We start from the raw sequence: 26,261 nt of genomic DNA, 5'->3' as shown, positions 1-26,261 counted from the left end.
TTCTTCACTGTTTCTCTGCCTTAAATGCGGCCTTTCGCCCTGACTGTGACCTTTCTTATTTAAGCCTAACTGGCTAACAAATGCAGAGCAAACCTCAAAAGAGGGGCATTGTTCTCACTTGTAAATAACGTTCTTCAGGGATTTTCGAAATGTGCTCTGGGATCCTAGGGGTTCTTTGAAGATGCCTCCTGGGCGTGGGGTTTGCTGGCAGAGCAGGTGGGCCCTGGGCCTCAGCCAGACCTCCGCAGCTCCCCTTTCATCTAGCTGGCAGGGCCGGTTCTTGAAAAAATGTTTAACCACCAACTTCATTTAAAAACAGTCATGGAAGATGACAACAACAACAGTAATCGTAGCTTTTGAGTGCTTATCAAGTGCCAGACCGTGCTTTAAATACTAACATTAATCCTTAAGAAAAAAACCCTTAAGGTCAAGCATTTTTATGATCCCTGCCTTACAAATGAGGAAACTGAGACTTAAGGAGATTAAGAAATTTGGCCAAGAGGTCACAGCTACTAAGTGATAGACTTTGGACTCAAATCTGGGTGTGCCAATTAGTGTCTTAGTTGAAGTCAGGAATGGCACATCCAAGGTAAGTGTGCGCCACCCGGGTCGGCATTCGAGGCCTATTTACTGCCTCTACTCTACGGTGAGACATCTGGGACCTCACACTTCTGATTAGGACGTCTCCCCAAGTCTAAAGGTATTGCCAAGTGGTTGTTTGGAGATTGGTAGTAGAAAACTACCAAATTAGCATAGATCCTATATGCACGTTTTCATGATGAAGCTATTTTATGGACAAATATCCCTAACTGTAACATCCTCATTCTCACGCACTGCTAAGAGAGGATTTTTGTTTCTGTATTTATATATTTGTAATTAGTATACATTTATAAGCAGGTAATTATAAACACAATACAGTCCTCATAATCAGGACAGTTAGGATTTTAAGTTTCTCTTTGCATGCCTCCTGGAACAAAAACATACCAGTGCAGGTGGAGAGGGGGGGGAGTGGTAAGGCCTGGGGCACGTCTGCTAGTTCCACTGGAGCAGAGAGCTCAGCGGTTTGAAGAACCTTCACTATTCCCACTGCCAGTTTCTCTGCCAGGAACGTCACAGCCCCAGCTGATTGTTCAGGTGCTTTGCCAGGAGGTGGCCGGCAGTTCTGGGCTGTGCCCGTCCTTACTAGGGAAAGCCGGTGCAATTAAAGTGTTTCCTGTTAGGTGCCAGACTCCAAGTGACTCATAGTAGTTCCTGCTTAAGACACGTCAGAGGCCTAAGGCTCTATTTAGGAACTTGCTATGAAATTACCAGGCAGTTCCAACCAATGTTCCCAATACAGTATATATGGAGAGTTAATAGCAAGTAACTTATAATATTCAATACATGAAAAAAAATCTTGTTGTCTTTGTTGTCAACTGGTATTGAAATCTAGATTTCCTTAAATGGATGGACATCCCTTTTGTGAAATTATTTTACATTCATTCAGCAGACACATTAGTGTACAGTATTGAAATGATCATATGACCATTATCATGGAACCCATTAAATCTTTTTTATAAAAATGTTTGAATATGACCTAAAATGTTCTGTATACGAATAAAAAGTTTCTTCCTAAAAGTATTTCTGACGCCTTCTCTGCTCAGTTGCTTGTGAAATTAGACATCGCGGGCAGTGGGAAGGGGTGTGGGTCTCGGTGCGGCCCAGTGCACTGGGTAGAAAGTGCTCTGCAGAGTGTCGACCCCTCCTGCTGCTGAGGGTGTGGACAGGCCCCTGGTCACAGCGGACGGTGAGCGCCGCGTGCTCTTTTCTCCTGGTTTTTGCTTTTGTGAGACGAGAGAACAGAACAGCCAGTTTTATATTGTTCTATTGGTAGCTATCAGGGCTTGCTAAAAAAGACAACCAAAGCCACTGATTCAATTACATGAATGAGTTAATTAGGGTTAGCAGCCCACAGGAAGTGGAAATAGAAAAACCAACCGAAGAACTCTGTGATTCCAAGATAAGATTCCCAGAAATGGAGAAGGGAACATTATCTTGAGACTGGAGATTACACCAGGGTTATCACACGGTGACTGGTAGCAGGTGAGATTTGGTGAGAAAGGTTGGTTATGTGTGTTTGTTTCAAAAGCTGGACATTTCTAAGTCATTTTATTAAAGCATCTAACCCTAAACATTAAAAGTTAAAGTTTTGGATTTTGTGTTTTTAGAGTAAACATGCCACTGCCATTACTTGATGCTACCACATACACACTGCATGAAAAATATCCCACAGAAATAAGTCCTTTTTTTGTTTTATGTTTTTTTTTAAATATATTTTATTGATTTTTTACAGAGAGGAAGGGAGAGGGATAGAGAGCCAGAAACATCGATGAGAGAGAATCATCGACCAGCTGCCTCCTGCACACCCCCCACCAGGGATGTGCCCGCAGCCAATGTACATGCCCTTGACGGGAATCGAACCTGGGACCTTTCAGTCCGCAGACCGACGCTCTATCCATTGAGCCAAACCAGTTTCGGCTTATGTTTTTTTTTTTTTTTAATATATTTTATTGATTTCAGAGAGGAAGGAAGAGAGCAAGAGAGATAGAAACATCAATGATGAGAGCAAATCATTGATCGGCTGCCTCCTGCATACCCCTACTGGGGATTGAGCCTGCAACCTGGGCATGTACCCTGACCGGGAATCGAACCATGACCTCCTGGTTCATAGGTAGATGCTAACCACTGAGCCATGTGGTGGGCTCGCTGGCAATGTATTTTAAGAGTCGTTAAAATGTTCATGCCCCACAATGCATTCCTAGGACACTGTCCCACAGCAGAGAGGATTTTCATACAAGGATGTTTTTGAGTGTTATTTATAAGAGAAAAATAAAAAGTAATGTAATTTCCAATTATGTAGGAATAAATAAGGACAGTCTCATTATATTAGGATTCCATTAATATTTTGAAAGAGTGTTTGATAATATATTATCTTCTGTAAGCATATATATATATTTATATTCGTTAATCCTCACCTGAGGATATTTTTCTAATGATTTTTAGAGAGGGTGGAAGAGAGGGGGGGAGAGAGAAATACTGATGTGAGAGCAACACATCAGTTGGTTGCCTCCCGCACACTCCCTGACCAGGACCAGAGATGGAGCCTGCAATCGAGGTATGTGCCCTTGACTGGAATCGAACCTGGGATCCTTCAGTCCATGAGCTGATGCTCTGTCCACTAAGCCAAACTGGCCAGGGCTATCTTGTGTAAATATTAAGAAAAAAGACACAAACTGTAAAAAAGTAAGTACACCAAAATGCTAACTTTTAGGATAATTTATTTTTTTTATCCTTTAGTGTATTTTCCACTGCAACAAGCAGTTTTTTTAATTAGAAAATTATATGATAAAAATTAAGAATCAAAGTATTTCTTATTAATTTAGAAAACATAGTTCCATTTCATGATTTATGGGAAGGTTGTTATTTAGTTGATTTGGTTGCTATCTTCTCCTTTGCTTTATTTCATTGTCCAAATATACGTATATAGCTTTTCTTCTGAGTTTAAGAGTAATAATGCTATTAGTTTAAAAATATCTGGGCCCTGCCGGTGTGACTCAGTGGTTGAGCGTCAACCTATGAACAAGGAGGTCACAGTTTGATTCTCAGACAGGGCACATTCCGGGGTTGTGGGCTCAATCCCCAGTGTGGGACATGCAGGAAGCAGCTGATCAATGATTCTCATCATTGATGTTTCTCTCTCTCCTCCCTTCCTCTCTGAAATAAATTATATATCTGAAAATACATAAAACCATGAGTAAATAAAAAAGAGACATGAAAAATTCCACCAGAGTTAGTCATTGTTAACATCTATTGTGTAATTCTTCACATAATGTTCGCGCATGGATGTGGCGTCAGGGCTGGTCTCGGATACACACGGATAACGAACCACATTCAGTATTTGCAACTAGCAACTGTTCTGGTGGCCCAGGGTCCCTGCCTGCTGGTGGCGAAATAGGTTGACTATCACCTTTTTCCAGTCTATCGATCAACAAATTGGTTGATCTAGTTTTTTATTTTTAAAAATGTGATCATATTATGCCCTTTTTTCATTTAGCAATATAGTAACATCCTTTTATGTGAGTTAGCGTGGGTCCATTTCATCATTTTAATAGCTGCACTGTGTTTGATCGTGTGCTTAGAAACACCTTCTCCACTTCTAAATTAAGATAGCCATCTGTTTTGTTTTCCAGTTAAGCTTAATTCCAGCTCAGTGGTCAGTGTTTTTCTGTAAAGGGTCAGATAGTAAAAATTTTCAGCTTGTGGACCAGCCAGTCTCCATGACAACTACTCAAGTCTGCCCTGGCAGCGGAAAAGCAGCAAGAAGATACCTAGCAAGTGGGTGTGGCTATGCCCCACGAGAATTTTATTGGTGCACACTGAAATCTGGTTTCCTATAATGTTCACATGTCATTGTCAACCATTGAAAAATGTACAACCATTTTCCTCCTCTTAGCGCGCCAATCACACAGAAACGGGCAGGTCTGATTGGGCCGCACGCCCGACTCCTCAGAGAGCCCGACGCTTCCCTTCAGAGCTTATGTCTTGCTGTGAAGTATGTCACGTCACAACTAAGTTTCCTTCAGTTAGATGCTGGCCTTCTTGGAAAATATTCTTTTGATGGTACAGAGAATCCCGAAGGAATAAAGCAAAAACTCAGACCTCTGACCCAGTTTGCTATTTCTATCACACATTTCCAACCCAAGTCCTAAAACTAAAATTGAGAGGCGGGATGAACCCCTTCATTTCCATTTTAGAATCACAACTCTCCCACTTCTCAGAACCTGAATGCACTCCCCGAATGCCTGGCATGTTTTATCACTTCGCTTCTTTCTTTCTCTGTAAAGTTTCCCCATGGTTTTTATATCTCACTGAGACAAACTGACTTGATATTGGAGGAGGAGGCCTGGCCTTACTGTTGTCTTCTGGAAGCCATATCCCAAGCCTCATGGGTGCTTCTGTTTTTATAGTTTGTGCTGCTTAAGTATTGCTGTGTTTTCTTAATTGACAACCACGCCAGGGAGTAGAGTATCAACAGTGACCAGTATTTAGGCATGTTTTGTTTGCCAAGTACTCTCCCAAGAACCTAACGTAAATGATCTCATTGAATCGTCATGTGAGCCTTGTGTGGGAGGCACTTGGTCCACGGCACAGGTTAAAGACTGTGGGTCAGGAAGGTAGGGACCTGCAGCGCCCCCGGGCCAGGTGGGAAGTGAAGCCGTTCTGAGCCTCAGCCACAGAGCTCTGAGCAGAGCGCGCCTGCAGCCCTGTCATTTTTGTTGTTAATCCTCACCCGAGGATATTTTTCCACTGATTTTTTTAGAGAGAGTGGAGGAGAGAGGGAAAGACAGAGAGAAACATCCATGTGAGAGAAACGCATCGATTGTTGCCTCCTGCATGCGCCCCGACCAGGGCCCGGCCTGGGGAGGAGCCTGCAACCAAGGTACAAAGAAGACTTGGCCGGCCGAAACCGGTTTGGCTCAGTGGATAGAGCGTCGGCCTGTGGACTGAAAGGTCCCAGGTTCGATTCCGGTCAAGGGCATGTACCTTGGTTGTGGGCACATCCCCAGTAGGGGGTGTGCAGGAGGCAGCTGATCGATGTTTCTCTCTCATCGATGTTTCTAACTCTCTATCCCTCTCCCTTCCTCTCTGTAAAAATCAATAAAATATATTTAAAAAAAAAGACTTGGCCAGAACCGACCCCGGGATCCTTTGGTCTGCAGGCCGACGCTCTATCCACTGAGCCAAACCGGCTAGGGCTGCAGCCCTGTCATTTATTTGCCACCCGATGAGGTATAATTTTGTTGTCAGGAAAACCCTGTGAGAGGTTATTTTAATATAATTACTAAGGCCCATATCCCACCCAAAAGAAACTACAAGCTGGTTGGCAGCGTGGTCAGAAGCTTAGAATGAATTCAGCCCAACAAACCAATTAAAAACAAAACAAACAGCCCTAGCTGGTTAGGCTCAGTGGATAAAGTGTCGGCCTGCAGACTGCAAGGTCCTGGGTTCAATTCTGGTCAAGGGCACATGCCCAGATTTTGGGCTTGATCCCCAGTAGGGGGCATGCAGGAGGCAGCCAACCAATTATTCTCTCATCATTGATGTTTCTGTCTACCTCTCTCTGAAATCAATAAAAATATATTTAAAAAAACAACCCTGCAGTGTGATACCATACCACATGCAGACATTTTCAAACACTGTTTTATGTATTATCCTTTTCTGTATAGATTTTTGTATGTAAATATATAGATTTTTTTAGCATGCTCAAATCATTTTTATTTTCTGTATGGTTTCTGCCTTTGGTGTCTTGTATAGAAAGACCTTCCCCAACCCAAAATTATTTTAAAAGGCATCTATTTTCCTTTCAATGTTTCTCTTAAAGGAAACTGATCTCCAGGTCGTTTGTGAGACTGCTTGGTCATTTGTTAGGAAGAAATCCATGTCAGAGAACCCAAGTTTAGTACACCTTTGCCTTGATTTCAGTCCCAACAAGTTGGACAATTTTACTGTCGCATTCTCTTCTCCGTTACAGGTCTTGCCATCTGAATTTATCATGTTCAAATTTAACTTCACGTTTGAACAGATTCAGTTCCCTTTGAAACTGCCTCGTGTCTGTAACTGCAGAGAAGCCCGGAAGTGTGGAAGCTGCTCCTGCTCCCAGAGATTAATCTCGATTACCATCTAAATAATTAGCTCACATCTTAAATGAGCTCTTCAATGGGCTCATTAATTTCCCAGGAGAGGAAGTTTCATTCAGAAATTGCCTGCTGTGTGGCTTTCTGTGCACGTGCGACACACAATGGCTGTTCCACGTGTTGCTTACGGGGAATTGGCCAAAATTCCAGCCTCTCCCCAAGAGCCCCTGAACCCTCAGCGGTTGTTGTGATAGAGACCCACCGTCCACCCAGTGAGCTCGCTGGTTTCAGCTGGGAGGGCCGGGCACTCAGGCCCTCTTCCTTCGAGTTTCCCGGCTCCGCAGAGGTTGTGTGTGGAGCGGCACAGCCTTCCTCTTCTGAAATGCTGCTGAGTAGCTGTGGGTTTCATTCCGCTCACATTTCCCATTGTGTTTTCTGCTTGGAAATGTCAAGCCATGCGGTTCTAAAGGTGAGTGGGAGCGGCAGCGTGCTTCCCGGGCAGGGGTGTGACCTTTGTGCGAAAGAAGAAGAGCAACGTCCACAGGAGAAGGAAGCCCGCCAAGAGCATCGTGTGCGGTGAATCCTCCCAGCGGAGGAGTTATGATGGTTTACACTTCCTTTGGTTATTTTCAAAATTTTGACATGAACTTTTACATTAGAAAATATTTATTTGGAAAAGAAAACATATATTCCCTTTTATTAAAATATATAGGAATAGATATTATTTGATATAATTTTATTTCTGAATTAAAAAATAAAACAGCAAAATGTAAAAAATAATTATCAGGCCATTGACTTATTCTATAGCACTGTAGGGAACGGGAAGTGAAGAAAACCCCAGAACAAGGGAAAGGAAAGCGCCTGGGTGACTGATAAATGAAGGGAAGACATATAGGTTCTGGGTATTGTTTCACATCCTTTTTCTTCCATTGATTTTTGGAGAGAGTGGAAGGGAGGAGGAGAGACAGAGAGAGAAACATCGATGTGAGAGAGACACATCGATTCGTTGCCTCCCACACATACCCGGACCAGGGCTGGGGATAGAGCCTGCAACTGAGGTACATGCCCTTGACCGAAATCGAACCCAGGACCCTTCAGTCCGAGGACCAATGCTCTGTCCGCTGAGCCAAACTGGCTAGGGCCCTTTTCCTTTTAATTTCTTTTATTAATGGAAATGTTTCTTAGAATAGGAAAAAAATCTTGAAAACCAAAAGATTTCTGTATTTATTATTTGGAAGATTGAGTTAGCTCTTTGAAGCATGGGTGATTATAATTTTGCCATTTTGAGAAAACTTATTTATTGAGTTAGCAGATAGAGAAAATGGCCCCAAGAAAGGTTCAAATGAAGCCAGTCAAGACTTAAGTGAACTTGAAAACAAATTCAAATGGTATGTTTCATGTCTTGATCTTGGTGATAGTTATACAGGTGTTTTCACTTTACAAACATTCCTGAAACGCTATACTTGAAATTCATGTACTTTTCTGTGTGTATTACATTTAAATTAAAATTTTTTCCTGTGAAAAAAATCTCACCCCAGCTCTGCTTCGGTCTTTCTGCAGGGCATTGGGGTAACCCCTGTGTTTGTTTCCCCATAACACTTCCTTCACATCCCCAACTCAAGATCTGGCCAATCGTAGCCGCCCATCTCCTGGGCTCAGTGATTGGTGAGTATGCTTCTCAAGCAGGGCCAATCAGAGTCCTTCCCTGGGCACCTTTGTGTTTTGTGGGAGGGACTCCAGGTGGTGGAGTAGGTGTCAGAGGGTATGTTAATTTCTGTATATAATTTAGAAATGCATTCTGCTACATTCTGTGTGGGTATAATCACCATATCTGGTCTGGCTGCCTCCCATGAGCACCCACCTGCCTCTAACTTGGAGCAAAGCTGGATTGTTTTAAAGTATGGAGATAGGACTGGTGCATTTTAATATTTCCCTAAATTCCTCTATTCCTCTCCACTCTTTTTTTTCTTCTTCTTGGTATTGTGCTATTTACAAATGTAATGATCCAGAGAGTCAGGAAGTGATTCCTCACTATCTCATCCGTCCTCTATCAGCCAGCCTGTCGCGTGGAAAGGACAGCTGATAGTCTTTCATATCTTGCTGCTTTTCTTGGTTACACCAGGTTCTCTACCCCGAGGATAAGGAAAATGTACCCCTCTTGCTTTATGGAATCCATGTGAGAGAAAGAAATCCATGTCTTACAAAGAAAAAGGAGCAAGATAAAAATTAGTTTTTACTGCTCCATTTTCAAGTGCCCAAACAGAACACTAGTCGCTAAATGTCATCTGTGTTTGTAGAATCACTTGCTTTAGGCAGAATGGAATTAAGTAACAGGTCTGAGCAGGTTCTGAAGCCTTGGTCCCTCCCACCCAGCCTTTTCCGAAGCTTTCCTTTCTAACCCAGTCCCTGCCTTCCTGCACAGAGGCCAGCCTGGGACTGGCTTAGGAGAAGAGGCCACCAGACAGGCCCGGGGCAGGGGCACTGCTGCAGGCGGGCAATGGGCTGGTTCACCGAGGCTGTTCTTTTGTGCTTTTCTGGATCCTCTTCCAAGGATTCATATCACATTCAAAAAATATGCCAGACAGCACGCGACTGACTCAGTTCCGACTGCTTTGGCCAGAGGAAAGAAAAAGGAGTAAAGAAGATAACAGACATAGAGCTACATGAGTCTAATTTTATTTATTGCAATTGTATTTAATATTATTTTCTCCCTACACATAAGCATCCTTTCTGGTCTTAGGAAAAGTATTCATACATTTCTTAGGCTTCCTTCACATTTACATTGCTGTAGCTTGAATAAGTATAAGCGTGGAATATTTTGTTGATGTATTGTGAAAGCACGTTACATCATTTATCTCAGTAAATGACTTACTTAAATATTTTAACACCAAAATGCCTGATACATGTATGTAAAAGCATACTCAAAATTGGAAAATATTCAAAAATTAAGAATTATGTTGATTTATACATATGTCTCTAAACATTAAAATTTAATGATATAAATATATGTGACTTCATTTCTGACTTTTGTATACTCTGTATATCTGTCTAATATCTCCACATCTAGCCCTCCATGGATGGGGTTCAAAGAAATTCTGTGTACATATAAATGCATTTCTCCCAAATCACCAGGAATGCTTGTCATGAATAATTTCAAAGAGCATCAGAAATCATTCAGTCCATATAAACCTTAAAGCTTCTAAATATATGAAAAGCCATCATAAAAGAAAAAATTACCAATTATGGCAAATAAAAATGTACTCTTTGTGTATAAAGAATTCTTACCAAACAGTAAGGAAAATCCAAATAGACTAATAGGAAAACGGGAATGGGCCATGAACTGGCAGTTTACAAAAGAAGACGTACAAGTGGCAATGATATGAAGAATGCTGGGAAGCAAGCCCTCCCGCACGCTGTCAGTGTGTAGGAAATGCTGGAAACTGCCAGGAAGGCAGTCAAGTTCATGCCTTTGACCAAGCGATGTTGCATCCAGTAATCACTTCTAAGTAGTCATAGGTTAATGCAAGGGTGTGCATACAGATACTGACCACAGCGTTGTACACACAGTGAGAATAAAACCTCGGTGTCCACTAATCACAAATAAAGAACCCAGGCTGAGGAGTTAAGCAAATTTTCCAAACGCACATCAAAGTGCAGGGTTGAATTCATACCCACGTCTGTGCCTCCAGTCCCTCTCAGAGCCCCTAAGCCAGTGGCTCACCTGGAACTTTCCTGAGGTGCCTCTCATATTCTGGGATTCAGAGTTTGTTTCTGTGGTTTTCTATCCCTCCCATGGCTCGGCCTCAGTGCCCTAGGCTCCAAGTAAGATTGTTTTCAACTACAGTTGACATTCATTATTACTTTATATTAGTTTCAGGCGTACAACCTAGTGGTTAGGCATTTATATAATTTACAAAATGATCCCCCGATAATTCAAGTACCCACCTGGCCCCTACACAGTTATTACAGTATTATTGACTGTGTTCCCTATGCTGTACTTCACAGCCCTGTGACTATTCCGTAACTGCCAATTTGCACATCTTATCCCTTCACTTTTCCCACCCACACCCCCAACAACCCTCCCATCTAGCAACCGCCAGTCTGTTCTCTATCTACGAGTCTGTTTTGTGTGCTCATTTATTTTGTTCTTTAGATTCCACCTGTGAGTGAAATCACATGGTATTTGTCTTCCTCTGTCTGACTTATTTCACTGAGCATAATACCCTCTAGGTCCATCCATGTTGCAAAGGGTAAGACTCATGTACGACTTCTTGGGGTTGGGGAGAGGTGGGGCAGTGGTGCTGAACACAGAGCCTCCGACGCCCTCCCTCCATGGCCTCCACGCCACTCAGCACCCAGGCGGCGGGCACGCTGCAGAAGCCTCAGCCCAGTGCGTCACCAAGACCAACTAAATTCCATTGCCTTAAGCCAGTGGTTTTCAAAGAGTGCATCATCACCCGAAACTTGTTCTATGTACAAGATATACAAGATTCTGGGCCCCACCCAGAATCCACTGGGTGCACTGGGACAAGGGGCCAGAGGGTGGGGCCCGCAGTCTGTGCTGTAACAGGCCCTCGGGGACTCGGATGCGCTGAGACAGATGGCTGCGCTGAGCTTGCAGTATACAGTCCAATACGTGGTTTCCACAGCCACGGATTCCACCAACCACAGATGGAAAATACTCAGAAAAAATGTTACGCTGTTGCTGACCTGCACTAGGTAGCTAGGCAACATGGCTGTGCCTGTACTGACCATGCACAGATGTTTTTCTTGTCATTATTCCCCAAACAACACAGCATAACCACTATTTACACAGCACTGATTACATTGTATTGGGTATCGTCCGCTCCCTAGAGATGATGTAAAGTACACGGAAGGATGCGTAGGTTGTATGCCAGTCCTGCCCATTTTATATGAGGGACCTGAGCACCTGTGGATGTCGGTATGCACGGGGGCCCTGGAACCACTCCCCCACGGGTACCGAGGGACGACTGTCTCCTTTCGTGTCACCAGACCACACGCAATATCGGCACCGTCCATGGACCCGCTGAGAGTCTTTTTTTAAAGTTCTGTTTCTAACGAGCCCCAACCAAGCGTCCTGCAGAGTTCCAGGTGAAGCCAAGTAAGCTTCTGCTTCACTCCTAGGCGATGGCGTGAACCCAATGAACAGCAGCCACGTGAGATTAGCTGGTAGGGAAAGCACAGAGACTACCATCAACCACGCGGTGTGACCAGGGGCCAGTGAGAGCTGTGGAGGAGGAGGAGGGGTAAGCACGGACTGCAGACTCCTGTGCCAGCCTCAGGCTTGCGGGGCCACCCTCGGAAGCTGGAGAAGGTCATCGGTGTGTGTACCCCTCTTCTTCTCCAGCCGCTCATGGTGTAGACAAGGAATTGATGTCTGCAGACTCCTGATAAGCTGTCAGTGCAGGTGACTGCATTTTCACAGAATATGTACATTGGTGGGTGGAGTCAAACAATGACGGATGCTGTCTTGACACTGTTTCCACATGATTGAAAGCGAGCGTCACTGTCATCTTTCTACCCGTGGTCCCGGTACACTGCTACCCCCGGGCTGAGACGCCCTCTTTCAGACCTGAATCTCCGATGCAGTGAGTGAGGAGGGCGGACGCTGAAGACAGGAAGTGGTGGGCGGAGACCTGGTCCTGGAGGCAGCGGTGGTGAGGCTCCAGGTAAGGGGACCAGAACTGGCCTGGGAACGTGCTTCCTGGCTTGCCAACCGCTCTTTTCTATCAGGACCCCCTTCTGCCGACAATGATGTTCCAAAATGCGCGTGCGCATGCACACACACGTCAATGAAACATCACATGGTGTAATGTGTGATGCATTTCTTTTTTCTGTTGCTTAGTTTTTATTTCATAATCATCAACTTAACTCTGCAATCCAGCTAGACTGGGAAGGGGTGAGGAAAATATGAACCCGATGAACTGCAGTGAGAGCATGAAGGTGACAGAACATTGCAAGCAGGTGGGGTACAGGGGTGCTCTCCTGGGCGACAGAAGGAATGGTCTGGTGGTTAAGATAAAACGCAAGTCAGAGTTCTTAGAGTTGTCCACAGTCAGCAGTGGTGATCTTCGATTGGTCTTGCCATTCCTGGACCCCGCTCCATGGCTGCCACAATATCCAGGCCTTCTTTCACCTGCCTGAAGGCCACACACTCACCGCCCACCCACTCAGGCTTGACGGTGCAGAGGAGAGCTGGGAGCCTTGTGCTGGGTGCAGCATTTGCCAGGACCTGTATGTTTCAGGATGAAATTCTCATCCTCAAATTTCTCCCCATAGACGGACTTGCCGCCTGTGCCATCATGGGTGTGAGGTCACCACCTGGCACACAAATCAGGATGTTCTGTGGAAGCAGGAACCTTTGTAACCAGATCCTTTCTCCCCAGTGCTGAGAGCATGGAGTGTTCTGCTGTCTTTGGAACTTTGTCTGCAAACAGCTCGAAGGAGATGCGGCCCAAGGGCTCACCATCCATGGTGATATCGAAGGACACAGTGGGGTTCACCATGGCTGGGCACAGTGACTCTGGGCATTGTCGTCTGCAAAGCCTATAATGCATTTCAAGTGCCTGCTACAGTGCCTGGTACATGACAGGTCCTATTATTGTTGTTATTACTAGGGGCCCAGTGCATGAATTCGTGCACCTTGAAAGGAACTGTGGACCGAGAGGCTGCGGTGGGCACAGGAGTGGATCTCGGTCCATCTTCCATGCCCCTGCCCAGCCCCTCCCACCGTGGCCCCTGGTCCCCTGTCTGCTGGCAGCACCATTCCTGCCGCCGCTGCTCCCACGTGCTGACGTCGCCCAGTGAGCGGGGCTCCGGTGCCGGCTGTGGGTGCAAGCGGGGCCAGCACCAGCAGCAGGTGAGAGCAGGGCCATCACTGGCAGCGGGTGCGAGCAGCAGCTGCTGCCCCTATCGCCCCTCAGGAGCATGAGGAGGTGAAAAAGCCCTCAGGGGCGATCGGGGCCGGCGCCAGGTGCCTGCAGTAGGTGCGAATGGTGGCTCCGGTGCCAGCAGCAGGTGTGAGTGGGGTTGGCACCAGCAGCAGGTGCGAGTGCCGGGTGGGAGCAAAGAATTTTCAGTAACCAGCAGAGGCTTGCCCCAATGACAGCCACTGGTACCCCGCCTTGGGCTGGTGCCTCCGCTCACCTGCTCCACCATCCCACCGTGGCCAACGCCCATCATGTCCTGTGCACTGCTGCCTGCTGCCGACACCTGCCATGTTCTGCACGCGCCCCCTGGTGGTCAGCGCATGCCATAGCAACTGGTTGTTCAGTTGTTCCACCATTCATTCTATTTGCATATTAGGATTTTATATATATAGCTTATTAATATTATTACTATTTTATTTTTAAAGTAATATTTTTTCTTTTCCCTCTCATTTACCTTTCTTTTCTGCTATTTAGTTATCTGCCTGACAAATGCCCACTGTCATTCTCTGGGAAGCCCTTGCCACGCCTTCCGCCCTCACAGCCTCCTCTGTGTGGCCAGCCACACCGCGCTCTGTCCTGCTGTGCTGTGTCGTGATCACATTATGCGACTTTGTTGTGCTCAGCACTCCCCTCTGTGAGACCTTCAGTGACAAGCGGGGCTTCGCAGGGCTCACATCTTCAGGGCAGGCCGGCCTGGCCCTCAGGAAGTATGTCAGTGTGTCCTGAGCAAGTTGAGCCACAGAGGAACGGGAAGCCTGAGACCCTGAGACCGCTGCCTTCGTGCAAGAACAGCCAACAGCCAGCCCATGCCCCCCCACTCCGCGTGCCCCGGGCCCCCGCGTCCCCTTGTATGACCTTTCACAGGTTTCACCGTCTTTCTTACTGAGTCCACATATTTTGCAACAGTTTCCTCGTGTGTAATATCTTAAGCTACAATTTGTTCCAGTTTTGTCAGTTTTCTCACATTTTCCATGGAAACCTTTTTTTTCTTTCAGAAATCTAAGACATTGTCAACTAACATTTACTGAGCCCTTACTATTCATTTAGTTGACAGGTATGTATTGGATATCGACTACATGCCAAGCACTGCTCTGTATATGTTATAAAATAGCAGAGGCGGAGACTGGCCCGTCTGGCTCTGTGTGGGATGGTCTCTACATGTACCATCATTAGACCACGTTGCAACAATGAACTTCCCAGTGTCCTGGCGCTCTGGACCCAGAGCACTGGGGAGTTTCCAGTTTCCAGTAATCTCTTTACTCCATGCTGAGTGGCAAGAGGCCGACCAGGGCTCGCTGACTGTGGCTCCTCGCTTTATGGAGTCTACACGTCCTTCTCTGCCCAGCCCGCCCTGGTCAGCGCTGGGGAGGCGCTCACGAGTACTGCCCGCTACCCACCGGGCATCCGCTCCCACTGTGCCGGGGAGGGACTCGGAGCACTTTGCACGCGGCAGCTTGGCCAGGACCAGGAGAGCTGTGCGCTGGTCTCACAGCCGGCATTACTATTGGGGTGATAACCACGTGGCACGGAACTTGGGGGCACCTGGTTTGATTTGTAATCCCTTGTTGAATGGAGGACTATTAAAGAGTAAAGAGAAGAGAGCTGATCAAATTTTCCTACTGACGTAGTATTTAAAAACATGCACAATGACAGACTGTTTTACCCTGGCAAAAAAGACATGAACTCTCCCGTCTGAACCATGCTAACTCTGGGCCACTGGTGTTCCGCATATTCTCGTGGCTGTGGAGCGGACCTCCAGAACTTTCTCACCTTGCACATCTGCAATGCTGTGGCCAGTAAACAACGCCCCCTCCCTCCTGAAGTATGTGTACGTGGCTTTCGTCACAAAGCTCTAGAGTCCGCCCTGGCTCCCGCATGGGTCCCCTAAAGCCCAGGAGAGAGGGAGAGGCCCAGACTGCTGTCCGTGTCTGCCTGGGGGGCATGCGTCCACCCGGACCAGTGGCTGTCCGAGAGCCGTTAACAGGGGCTCTGACCCGAGCAGCACCAGGAGTTGGGACACCTTTTGCAGTTTGTGTGCTTTGGAAGAACTTCTAGAAACTGTTCTAGGAGAGAAAAGGGCCTCGGAGCTGTGGGCTCACCCCCGCCCCAGTGCTGGCATTCTCTCTCTGTCCAGCTCAGACAATAGCCATGGCCTGTACGCACACAGCTCTGACGACACGTCTCACCCACCTGAGTGTCTGCTCTGTCCGCCCCGCCGCCTGCCGCAGCTGCTCTCTGCAGACCTGTGCGCGTTTGGGCTCCGTGTCGGGTCCGGTTCCTGGCTGGACTGCTTCGGGCTGGCGTCCTCTCCTCCTGAGCACCAGCTGGATTAAGGAAATATGAAGAGAATATCAGCATAGGCAGCTGAGCCTCCCACATCAGTGCAGCTCACCCTGCATCCCAGTCAGCAGTTCAGAGAGCAGCTGACTGTGGGGTGCAGCCTGGGAGGGGGGTACCCTACTGGGAACGCCCTCTCTTCTGTTTGGTCATTTCTTTGTCACAAAATAAATCAAAATCTCTGATGCCATCCTTCCTCTCATTCTTAGTCCATTTGGCTCTGCCCGACCATGGCGATGATGGGAGCCACCATGTCATCCTCGTCTGCTGCTGCGGCTCTGGGAATGGCTTTGTGCACACACGCATGTCCAGAGCAAGCTCCAGTACCGGGTGCTACGATGTAACTTTCACCTCCAGTGTAACATGGTCAAAGAGAATCAAAGTGACCAGATCACAGTGAAGGTCACCAGCCCAATGTGATGGGAAGGATGGCTAGGAAATGAGATCTATTAAAGAATCTATATATTAAATCCTAATATGCAACTTGTCCCCTCGGGAGCTCGACCTGGAGACCGGGAGTTCGATCGCTCACTATGACATGTGCTGACCACCAGGGGGCAGCGCGAAATGAAGGACGGCCCGGGCTGGCAGCCAGAAGGCCCCGATCGGCCCTGATCACTGGCCAGGCCTAGGGACCCTACCCATGCACAAATGTCATGCACTGGGCCTCTAGTCTGACAATAAAATGAGAGTTCATTAAGAAACTGCTAATAAATTTGGAAAATGTAAAGGCAGACCCAATCCTGAGAACAGTTTGAGAACTGAGCCAAGTAAAAATATTCCTAAACTATGTTAAATGTCATATTATATCTGAAATATACCAAAATTTATTTTTACAAAGACAAAAAGTAGCACATGCTATTTCCACACTGAACCCTGTATAAAGTGGTTTTGAAACATTGGTACATTAATATAGTCTCTACAGAGAGTTGATTTATCCTTCTCCTACTTCAAAAGTTTCCAGACAGTTTGAATGAACTGTGCCTCTGAGTTGAAGATTAATTTGTGTAGAAGACTTTGTGCTGAAAAAAACCCCAAAAGGTTACAAAAATAATAAAGAAATAAGCAGCTCACACTTTGCTGATCATTACAATAACCTAATTTCTCTTGTGGCTATCTACCTACTAACACTCTAAAAAGCAGGTAATTAAGCGTGTGTGTGTGTGAGTGTGTGTGTGTATGTGTACACATAAGGTTTTATGAAATGTTGCTTTTCTTTTAAAAAAGTATTTTATTGGTTTTTTACAGAGAGGAAGAGAGAGGGATAGAGAGTTAGAAACATCGATGAGAGAGAAACATTGATCAGCTGCCTCCTGCACACCCCACACTGGGGATGTGCCCACAACCAAGGTACATGCCCTTGACTGGAATAGAACCTGGGACCCTTCAGTCCGCAGGCCGAGGCTCTATCCACTGAGCCAAACCGGTTAGGGCTGTTGCTTTTCTTTACAACTATTTTTCCCCCATTTCATTCCACTCCACCCCCTTCCTTTGTATTCTATTCCTCTACCTGTTCTGTTCTGTCCTAGTCCTTTTCACTTTAAAATGTCAATTGTGGCTCACAAAGTTGACCTCACAATGTGCTAATTGATCTGTGGAGTAGTGTGAAGAACACTGCTCTAGTCTAGGGTTCAGAATGGACAGAAACAAAGAATGTCTTCTCTCTTTACCAGCCCCCAGAACGTTGCCCATCTATGTCAGACTCGCTTCCACACTTTTTCATCATTCATTTATTCCTTCATTTATCAGAGGAATAGCTATGAAACCCTGCCATGAGCTGGGTGCCTGGCCGGTTATTGGGAAGGCAGTGATGGCAGGAGAGATTCTGGCTCTTATAGGACCAGCGGCTCTAAGGGAACTTGAGTCAGAGACATCCGACCCCCAAGGGAGGGGCAGTCAAGTGAGGAAGGAGGTGGGAGTGCTCTTGCGTCACAGCACCCAGGGCCGGGGAGTCATTTACTCAGAGCTTCCTGGTGCTAACAATGAGTGCAGCTTTCTGAAAGGAAGGCATTGCTCTGGGCTCCGCTGAGGTGAAGATGAGTAAGCAGAGTCCCTTCACTGCTGCTAGCCTGATAGTCGGGGTGGGCGACACGGGAGTAATTACAATACATATAATAATGCATCAGACCAACGTAACCACTTTGGAGCTGCCCAGAGTTCAGGAATAGTTAAAAACAGAGGAAATGGAGACTGCAAGCAGGGGAGGAAATGACCGATGAGGGCAAACTTTAGGGAAGGAGCCCGGTGTGGGAAGAGATTTTCTGGAATAGGAAGAGATCTGAAAACTTCTTATAGGTTGAGAGAAAGATGGAGAGGCAAAGACAGAGCATGATTAACTGATGCAGGAGGTGTTGATGGGTTTGGGGGTGGGAATGGGGGAGTCAAGTACACAGTGGAGGGACCCACCTGGGAAAAGTGACTAACATGGTGACCTCTTTCTGGCTACAACAAAGGAATAATAGTTAAAGCCTGCAGTAGTATTACATTTATTATGAAAAGTAATAAACATATGGTTTGACATGGTGGGAACTGTGTCGTTAGGTACCTTTCTTTCTTTTTTTTTTTTTTTAAGAGAACAGTTATTGGGTAAATCACAGAGGAGGAAGCAGTCATTTCTGGGAGAACTGGGCTCAGGAAACACGTTATGGAGGTCAAGGAAGGGCCCTCGGAGCTTGGGAGGGAGGAAGCTGACGGTAACGGGCCTGGGGGTGGGGGAGCACACTGGGTTCTCCATCCCAGGGGTTTGGGAAGGTCCCCAGGAAAGACCTTAACAGAATATTTAGTAACTTTCCAGGTGCATCCATTCAGGGTTGTGGTCTCCACTGATTGATTGGCCGGCCTTCAATGCGGCTGGTCCTGATGTCAGCCAATGGATGGTTTAGTTGCTGGAGCTGAAATACAACTGAGGCCTAGCTGTCATCTCCAGGGAGGAAAGGTCAGGGGGACCAAACCGCACGACCAGCATAAGCGAGGGGAGGAAAAGCCACCCGGGAGCGAGGTTCCGGCCTACAATTAATTGTCCACTGCTGGGCACCTGGGGCTTCCCATCCCGGTGACCTCCTGCACCTGGCCCCTCGTCCTCGCTCTGCTCATGTCTGCCGGTATCTGACTGCCTGCCTACAGCTTCCCTCCTCAAGGATCTTGGCCCTGAAATCTTCCCGAGACTCATTTTCTTGAATGATGTGTAGCTAGCATTTTGTCCTGAAAGTACTCCTCATGTTGCAAGTCTCACTCCTCAGCCCTTTATTTCATCGATTTCTTTGGGAACTGCCAAAATGACATCATCTTTCACACCATGGCCTTTTGTTAACGTGTGATTAAAGAATAACATGCATACAGCGGAGTACAGGAAACCAAAGTGCAGAGCTTGAAGTTCTCACCAGTGAGCACCTGTGTGTAACTTGTACCACTCCTAAGAAACAACACTGCCCGTACCCAGAGTCTGCCGGGATAGGGATCCCTACCAGGGACTCTCTCCACCCAAGAGTGACCCCTGTCCCGACTTCTAACAAGGGGGCCCTTTTCAATAAGAATCTAAGCTCTCCAACAGATCAATCCATATACAAGAAAGTATTTCTTTAAACGTTATCCAAATAAGGATACTATTCCAACCTGTTCCTTCCCAACTGTTTACTCAAAATGTTTCTCTCACTCCTAGTTTGCTTAGTTGGAGTAAAGTGGAATGAAGAATAGGACAATCATGATATTATACTACGTTAGTATAGTTTTGGTAATATTATTTTTTTTTAAAGAATAGGCCAATCAGAAGACATTTTTTTTCTGGAAGGCTCCCTTCAGAAAACAAATATTTTAAAATGAAATGGGAAGAATTAAAACACCATAAGAATGAACCATGGATTTATATAAGTAACCTGTCTCTGGCTATCTTATGCATTTGATTCATTGTATTTCTATTTTTTTTAAAAAAAAGATATGTTTTTATTGATTTGAAAGAGAGGAAGGGAGAGGGAGAAACATCTATCAGTCGCCTCCTGCACGCCCCGTCCTGGGATCAAGCCTACAACCTGGGCACGTGACCTGACTAGGAATCTAACAGGTGACTTCTGGGGGCACGAGACAATGCTCAACGAACTGTGCCTCACTGGTCAGGCACATTGGTGTCCTTTTAAAAACCAACATATGTTTTCATACTACTTACAGAATGAAATTTTGGAGAAAAAAAGGCAAGCCAGTCCGCAGTCCATCACCAGAGATGCCACTGTGTGTGATAGGGAAACACTGTCATGTCCACAGGAGGGAATGGTTAGGTCACGGCACACATACTAGGACACCCTGTATGTGTAAGTGACGAAAAAGGAAGTAGAGCTGCAGAACTGACATGGGAAATATCCACCATCCATCTGTAAGTATAAAGTCTCAGAACTGTGCATAAAATGATGTCTCTCATGTTAAAAATGCACACATGAAAAAGGATTTGAATGTATTTTTTAATCCAAAAACACCTTTGGTCTCACACAGACATGCCTTGTTTGTGTCAGGAGTCATCAAGTAACACTGGATACTCCTAGAGACAATGCTATTTGAGGACAATGACAAATGGCTATTTAATCACTTATTCAATGCATATTTTTTCGGTAAATAATGGTTTGGAAACCAATACAAAGTATCTTGTGGAAATGTCAGGTATTGACAATGGTCACATTGATAGCACTTCCGTTAGGTATTAATCCATGATTTTTAGCATGCCATTCTCTTTCGTGAGACGGTAAAGTCATCGAGCCAGGTACGGTTTGTTCAGATCTATTACGTGGGAAGCTAACTTCGAGATGCAACCAGGATACTCCAAGGACGAGACCGCTGATTACCGATTGCCTTGAAGTTGGTTCCTCATCAGAAACCCAGCTTCTGGGACCCCTGCTGCCCCCACTGCCACTGGCTCCCTCCCTGCTTTTTATGACCGCACTTCCCCGGAGCCCGCCCCGCTCCTCTGCAAGGCCCGGCTGTTCCACCAGGCGCAGCCGTTTTCTTTTCACTTTATTACTACGTATCTGCAGGCTGCGTTTCCACATATAATTGTAATTATTCCTTCAGGCTCTCCCAGGAGATGACACACCCTCAAAGGCAAGGGCGGTGCCTCGCCCCGGCACAGTGCTCAGGTCCTGCCAGTGTTCAGATTATGGAACTTACATAGCAATGGTAGTCTCTAACAAGCAGGTCCTCTTTTCTCAATTTTTATTTATTTATTTTAAATTGATTTCAGAGAGGAAGGGAGAGGGAGAGAGAGAGAGAAACATCAACGATGAGAGAGAATCACTGATCAGCTGCCTCCTGCACGCCCTCTACTGGGATTGAGCCCGCAACCTGGGAATGGAGCTGTGACCTCCTGGTTTATAGGTCGACACTCAGCCACTGAGCCACACCGGCTGGGCAGAGCCTCTTTTAATGAATATTTCCATCTGAACAGTTTAGCACCTGTGGAAGATTTTATTTTCCAAAATGGTCATCACAGAATATCCCGTCCAAGGGGAAGGTGACACTCCTCCCATGAAGTAGTGTGGCCTATGTCCTCCTCTTGCACCTGGGCAGACCTCTGTGAACAGCGCCATCCCGTCAGCACAGGTGCAGTGATGCCACATGACTTCCAACGGTAGGGCTTAAAATCTCTGCGCCTCTGCTTCGTGCCCCTGAGCACTTGCTCTGGCAACCCAGCCACTGTGCGAGGAAGCCACACAGGCCCAGGGGTCGCCTCATGCAGGTGTTCCAGCCGAAGTCCCAGCTCTCAGCCCCATCAAGGGTAGACATGCGAGTGAGTCTTCGGATGATGGCTCCAGCCCCTAGCTGTTGTCACCTGCGGTTGCCGCAGGAAGAAGAAAAAGGCTGTCCCTGTGGAGTGCTGTCCGGATTACAGATCCATGAGCAAATAAGCAGTGGCTGTTGGTAAAGCCACTGAGTACGGGGAGGTAGCTCGTTACACCGAAGGGCCCCATTGGCTCACCTGCCGTGGAAATGCAGGCAGGCTCAGCCCGGAGCCCTCTCTCCTGTTTCCCGATCTTATTCCAGGCGCATGAGAGGCAGCATGGTCCAAAGGAAGGAGGATTAGAACCGGCAGGATGACCCCAAACTAGGACAAAAGTCCCTGGAAAATCAAGGGCCCATTAACTTTCAAACAGAAACATTGAGATGTATTTGTGATGCCTGAGTTTGTTTTTTGAAAAGGCAGAGAACAATATGTTAAGTGACTCCAGAATGACTGTGGCACACTCGTAAAATCTCACTGAGGTGTTAAAATCCTGGTAGAGGTATGGGAGCTTGATTCTCAAAAGCTGGTGTTTTGTGATGAAGAGCCTGTTACTTGCTGCGGGACGCTCGGGGAGATCTGCCCCAAGTCCCTGAGCAGTCGGCAGGAGCAGTGTGGTTGCGGACCTTGTCAACGCTTTGACACGTTAAGCCGCATCATGATGAAAAAATCACACAGGAGTGAGTGTGCCATGCAGACAAGTTAACTGCCTGGCCCACAGGCTTTCCTTCCTGGGAAATTACTTGTGACAGTTAAATTAACCTAAGGACGGGGAGGCTGGCAAAGATTTGCATACTTTCCCCCATTATTTGTGAACTGCCAAGTTCTTTTGAGAGCAGAACAGTGCCCTTTTCTATTAACAATGAGACACATTATTTGGGAGGAAGCAGTGAGGAACGTGGGGCTTATCAAGCATTTCCATCTCTGGGAAAGCTCAGCACAAGACCCGAGCAGCTCTGCCTGGTTCTTTAATGAAGATAGAATGTACTATTTTTATTAAGAAATAAAAGCTATTGGATTCTAATTTTTTTATTCCCACTTAAGTCAAACTACCTATTTTTGTCTTTGAAAATGGCAGCTGCGAGTCCATGGAGCCTGACTTTGCTAACGAGGGCCTTCCGTCCGACAGCCACGCGGGCAGCCTGAGCGCCGCCACCTCCCGGCAGGCGACACCCTCGCTGGTGCAGTTGGAAGAAAGACGCCCACAGCTCTGCTCTTCCCTTTAGTGTTCTTCCTTTCCTCTTTCACCTGTCATCTCCAGTGGTCGCCGATTTAAGCAAATGACAAATCTGATTCCTAAACACACTTCTGAGGTTTTAAAATCAGGGCCGGTTTCTAAAAGGAGGTGGTTAGCATCCATTGTCATGTGATGGCCTCCGGAAACTCCACTCTGCCCTACTGCCTGCGTCTGGGGCTGAGAGTCAGTAAATGTAATTATTAAACCCAAAATATTGATAGAGTCTACGCAGAAAGATGCTCATCTCAGTGTTGTTATCTTTAAAATGTCAAAGGGTTAAAGACTGTCACATGTCTTGCATGGTGCAGAGCTTACACATTACGGTTATGAGGACCAGTGAGCAACTGGGGATCTTATCTGAGACAGGCCGTACAGTGTGGTAAGGAGACTGTGATTACGGCTGTGGGAGGGAGTTCATAGAAAAAGGAAGGAAACACATTCAAAGGCTAACAAAGGTTGCACTAGGTCCTAGTGACTAGGGTGATAGAATAACAGGGGATTATTTTTCTTCTCTCATTTTTCTTTACATCCCGCATAGGTGCTTATGTTATTGACATAAAAGTTTTTTTTAAAAACAATTGTTAAATACTTAACAATGCTTAGATCCAGCAGGAGAGATTAGGGATCATTTTGAGCTGCAGCTAAATATGGAAGAAGTCTTGTCCTATTCCCCAGATCACAGGCATACAGGTGCCATCCATCAGGGGACACAGTCCCCTTGCAAGTAAGCTCTGTTCCCTTTCCTAATTTTCCTCAGAAGGAGTCTTTGCTTGACTTCTCCACATAACTCTTCCATATCCTCACCCGCACACAACTTGCAGTGAACCAAGGCATTCTGTTTATGAGTAGGAGTGAGTAATATTTTTCTTTTGAATTTAGAAAACAGCAAAGTGCACGTCCGGAATTGCAGAGCTGTTTTTTGAGAAAACAAGACCCAGGCTACATGAAGAGATAACGAAGAAGATACAATGCGATGCCATCAAAGGTAAGCCTGGTTTTGAGGAGAAACCTTAAAACTCGAATAGGAAAGCCAGTAAGAAGGGGAAGTGGAATTTGCAAAATAGATGTAGTTGAACCACAAACTTTACAGGCAAGTGTTGGTATAAACAAAAGTTAGATTATAAACAAAACTTACATTACATTGCGGGGGAGGGGGATATTTGGGGTTCCGCAGGGTCTGGGTTGCACCCTGCAGGCGTTTGGCTTGCTCTCCCGTCCTGAGCAGGTTACTAAGCTGCAGTTCCCATTGTGCTTGGAACACAATGCAGATTTGAGGGGTTCCCAGAAAGCTCTGCTCTCTTCCCTCCCCTTTACCAGGCGAGTTTCTTTGCCTAAACAAGTTTAATCATGGGTGATTTTGGTTTTCCTGTTCAATACACACTTTTGTTTAAAATATTATTCTAGTTACAAGTAGTTAATAATAGACAAATGCAAAATTTATAAAAAATGTGTTTAGAAGTGTTCATTTTGCTTTTACTCTGCATGCATCCAAAATAATTCCATCAAAAGCTTATATTCACTTCCCAAATATGAGACTAATATTCCTGAAATTCTGGCTGATGTCTTTTGGTCTCATGAATATCATTTTTATTTGCATATATTTGAAATAAAGGCAAAGGGCCAATAACATTATCTGTGCCTTGCTTGAAGCCATTCCCCCCCCCAAAGAGTTCCATTAAAAAGCAGCATTTTCTTAGCAAATATATTTCATAATTCTGTCACGTGGCTGTCATAGTTCTTTGTTAATATGGTTACAAGAAATTCTCCGAAAAGCAATCAGTTGGGTATAACAGCTAAACTAACTTTCCTCACCACTCAACCCCCGTAGAAAGCGACAGACAGGTCCTGGGGGGCTCCGTGTTCCAGCAGGAGCCCCATGATCGGGGCTCCATGTGGACAGGCTGCATCCACGCTCGAACTAATGCCCGTGGGAATCAGCGAGCACCTGTAATCAGCTGTCACACGATTCATGCGTGAGTCACACCTCCTCTTCTTTTGACAGTAATCCTTCTTACTGCTCTAATTTTTGGATGTAATTTTAGTGGATTTAACCTGCGTCAACTCAAAATTGTGTAATTAATTATACTCAGCTTCAAATATAATTACTGTTTAATCTCAGCCTGTAAGCCCGACACCCAGCAGAAACCCAAACACACAACGGCAGGCATGGGTGGGTGGGAGCCTGTTCAGTTTGCTGGTTCCTCCCAGCTCACCAATTATATAAGTTGTATTTGTTTTTGCTTTAAAAAATCTCAGGAATTAATCAAGTTTATGCCATTAACTTGGACCCGAGGCTTGGAGAAGTCAGGGGATACAATCCTGAAGTACGTTTCCCTTAATAGTCATTTTGAAAGGGTTAGTTGGTGTCATTTATTAAAAAGTTCCTATGGTCACATAAACTTGGTCTATGCTGGTTTAAAAGATTAAGTAGGTTTCTTTACCATAGGGTTTCTGGGTCTTTAAAATGTTAATATATGTTGCAAATAACCTCCAAGAGGTGGGATATAAAATGTTTTCAAATTGCTTTGAACAGAGAACACGCTTTCCTGAAAAAACACACAGCAGCGGCTTTATTGAGATATAACTCCCATATGAAACCCCCTTGTTTTAAAGGCACAGTTAAGTGACTTTCGTGACTGTACAGAGCTGAGAGTCATCACTAAATCCAGGTTCAGAACACTCCATCGCCTCAGAAGCACCCCTGTTCCCATCTGCTGTCACTCTGACTTCCCACCTCCAGCCCCAGGTAACCACCAGCTGACTTGCCTTCTGTATAGATTGGCCTCTTCTGGAAATTTTATCTGGCTTCTTTCACCCACATAATGTTTTTGAGGTTCACCCAGTTTTAGCCTGTATCACAACTTCATTCCTTTTTAGTGACAAATAGTATTGCATACAGATGTACCACATTGTTTTCTTATCCTTTCGTGAGGCCATAGACATTTGGATCATTTCCACTTCTTGGTTACTATCAGTTATTATGAACATTCATGTACAAGTCTTTGTATGGACACATTGTGTTTTTTTTAAAATATATTTTTATTGACTTCAGAGAGGAAGGGAGAGGGAGGGAAAGATAGAAACATAAATGATAGAAGAGAATCATTATTGATTGTCTGCCTTCTGCACACCCCCTACTGGGGATCAAGCCCGCAACCCAAGCACGTGTCCCTGACCGGAATTGAACCCAGGACCCTTGAGTCCACAGGCCAACACTCCATCCACTGAGCCAAACTGGCTAGGACTGTATGGACACATTGTTATTTCTCTTGAGAACTAGGAATGAAATTGAGAATCACATGGTA

At 45.7% G+C, this 26,261-nt stretch overlaps 1 pseudogene across 1 annotated transcript; it reads right to left on the bottom strand.

Moving 5' to 3' along the window:
- Nucleotides 1-12,734: 12,734 nt before the first annotated feature.
- On the bottom strand, nt 12,735-13,201 carry LOC307113849 (peptidyl-prolyl cis-trans isomerase A-like; annotated as a pseudogene). The gene has a single exon. The product of its transcript is annotated as a peptidyl-prolyl cis-trans isomerase A-like (transcript).
- Between the last annotated feature and the right edge of the window lie 13,060 nt (nt 13,202-26,261).

This window comes from Cnephaeus nilssonii (genome assembly GCF_951640355.1).
Source record: "Cnephaeus nilssonii genome assembly, chromosome: 18".
In the NCBI taxonomy this organism is placed as follows: Eukaryota; Metazoa; Chordata; class Mammalia; order Chiroptera; family Vespertilionidae; genus Cnephaeus; species Cnephaeus nilssonii.
This window is presented reverse-complemented; position numbering and strand designations above follow the sequence as displayed.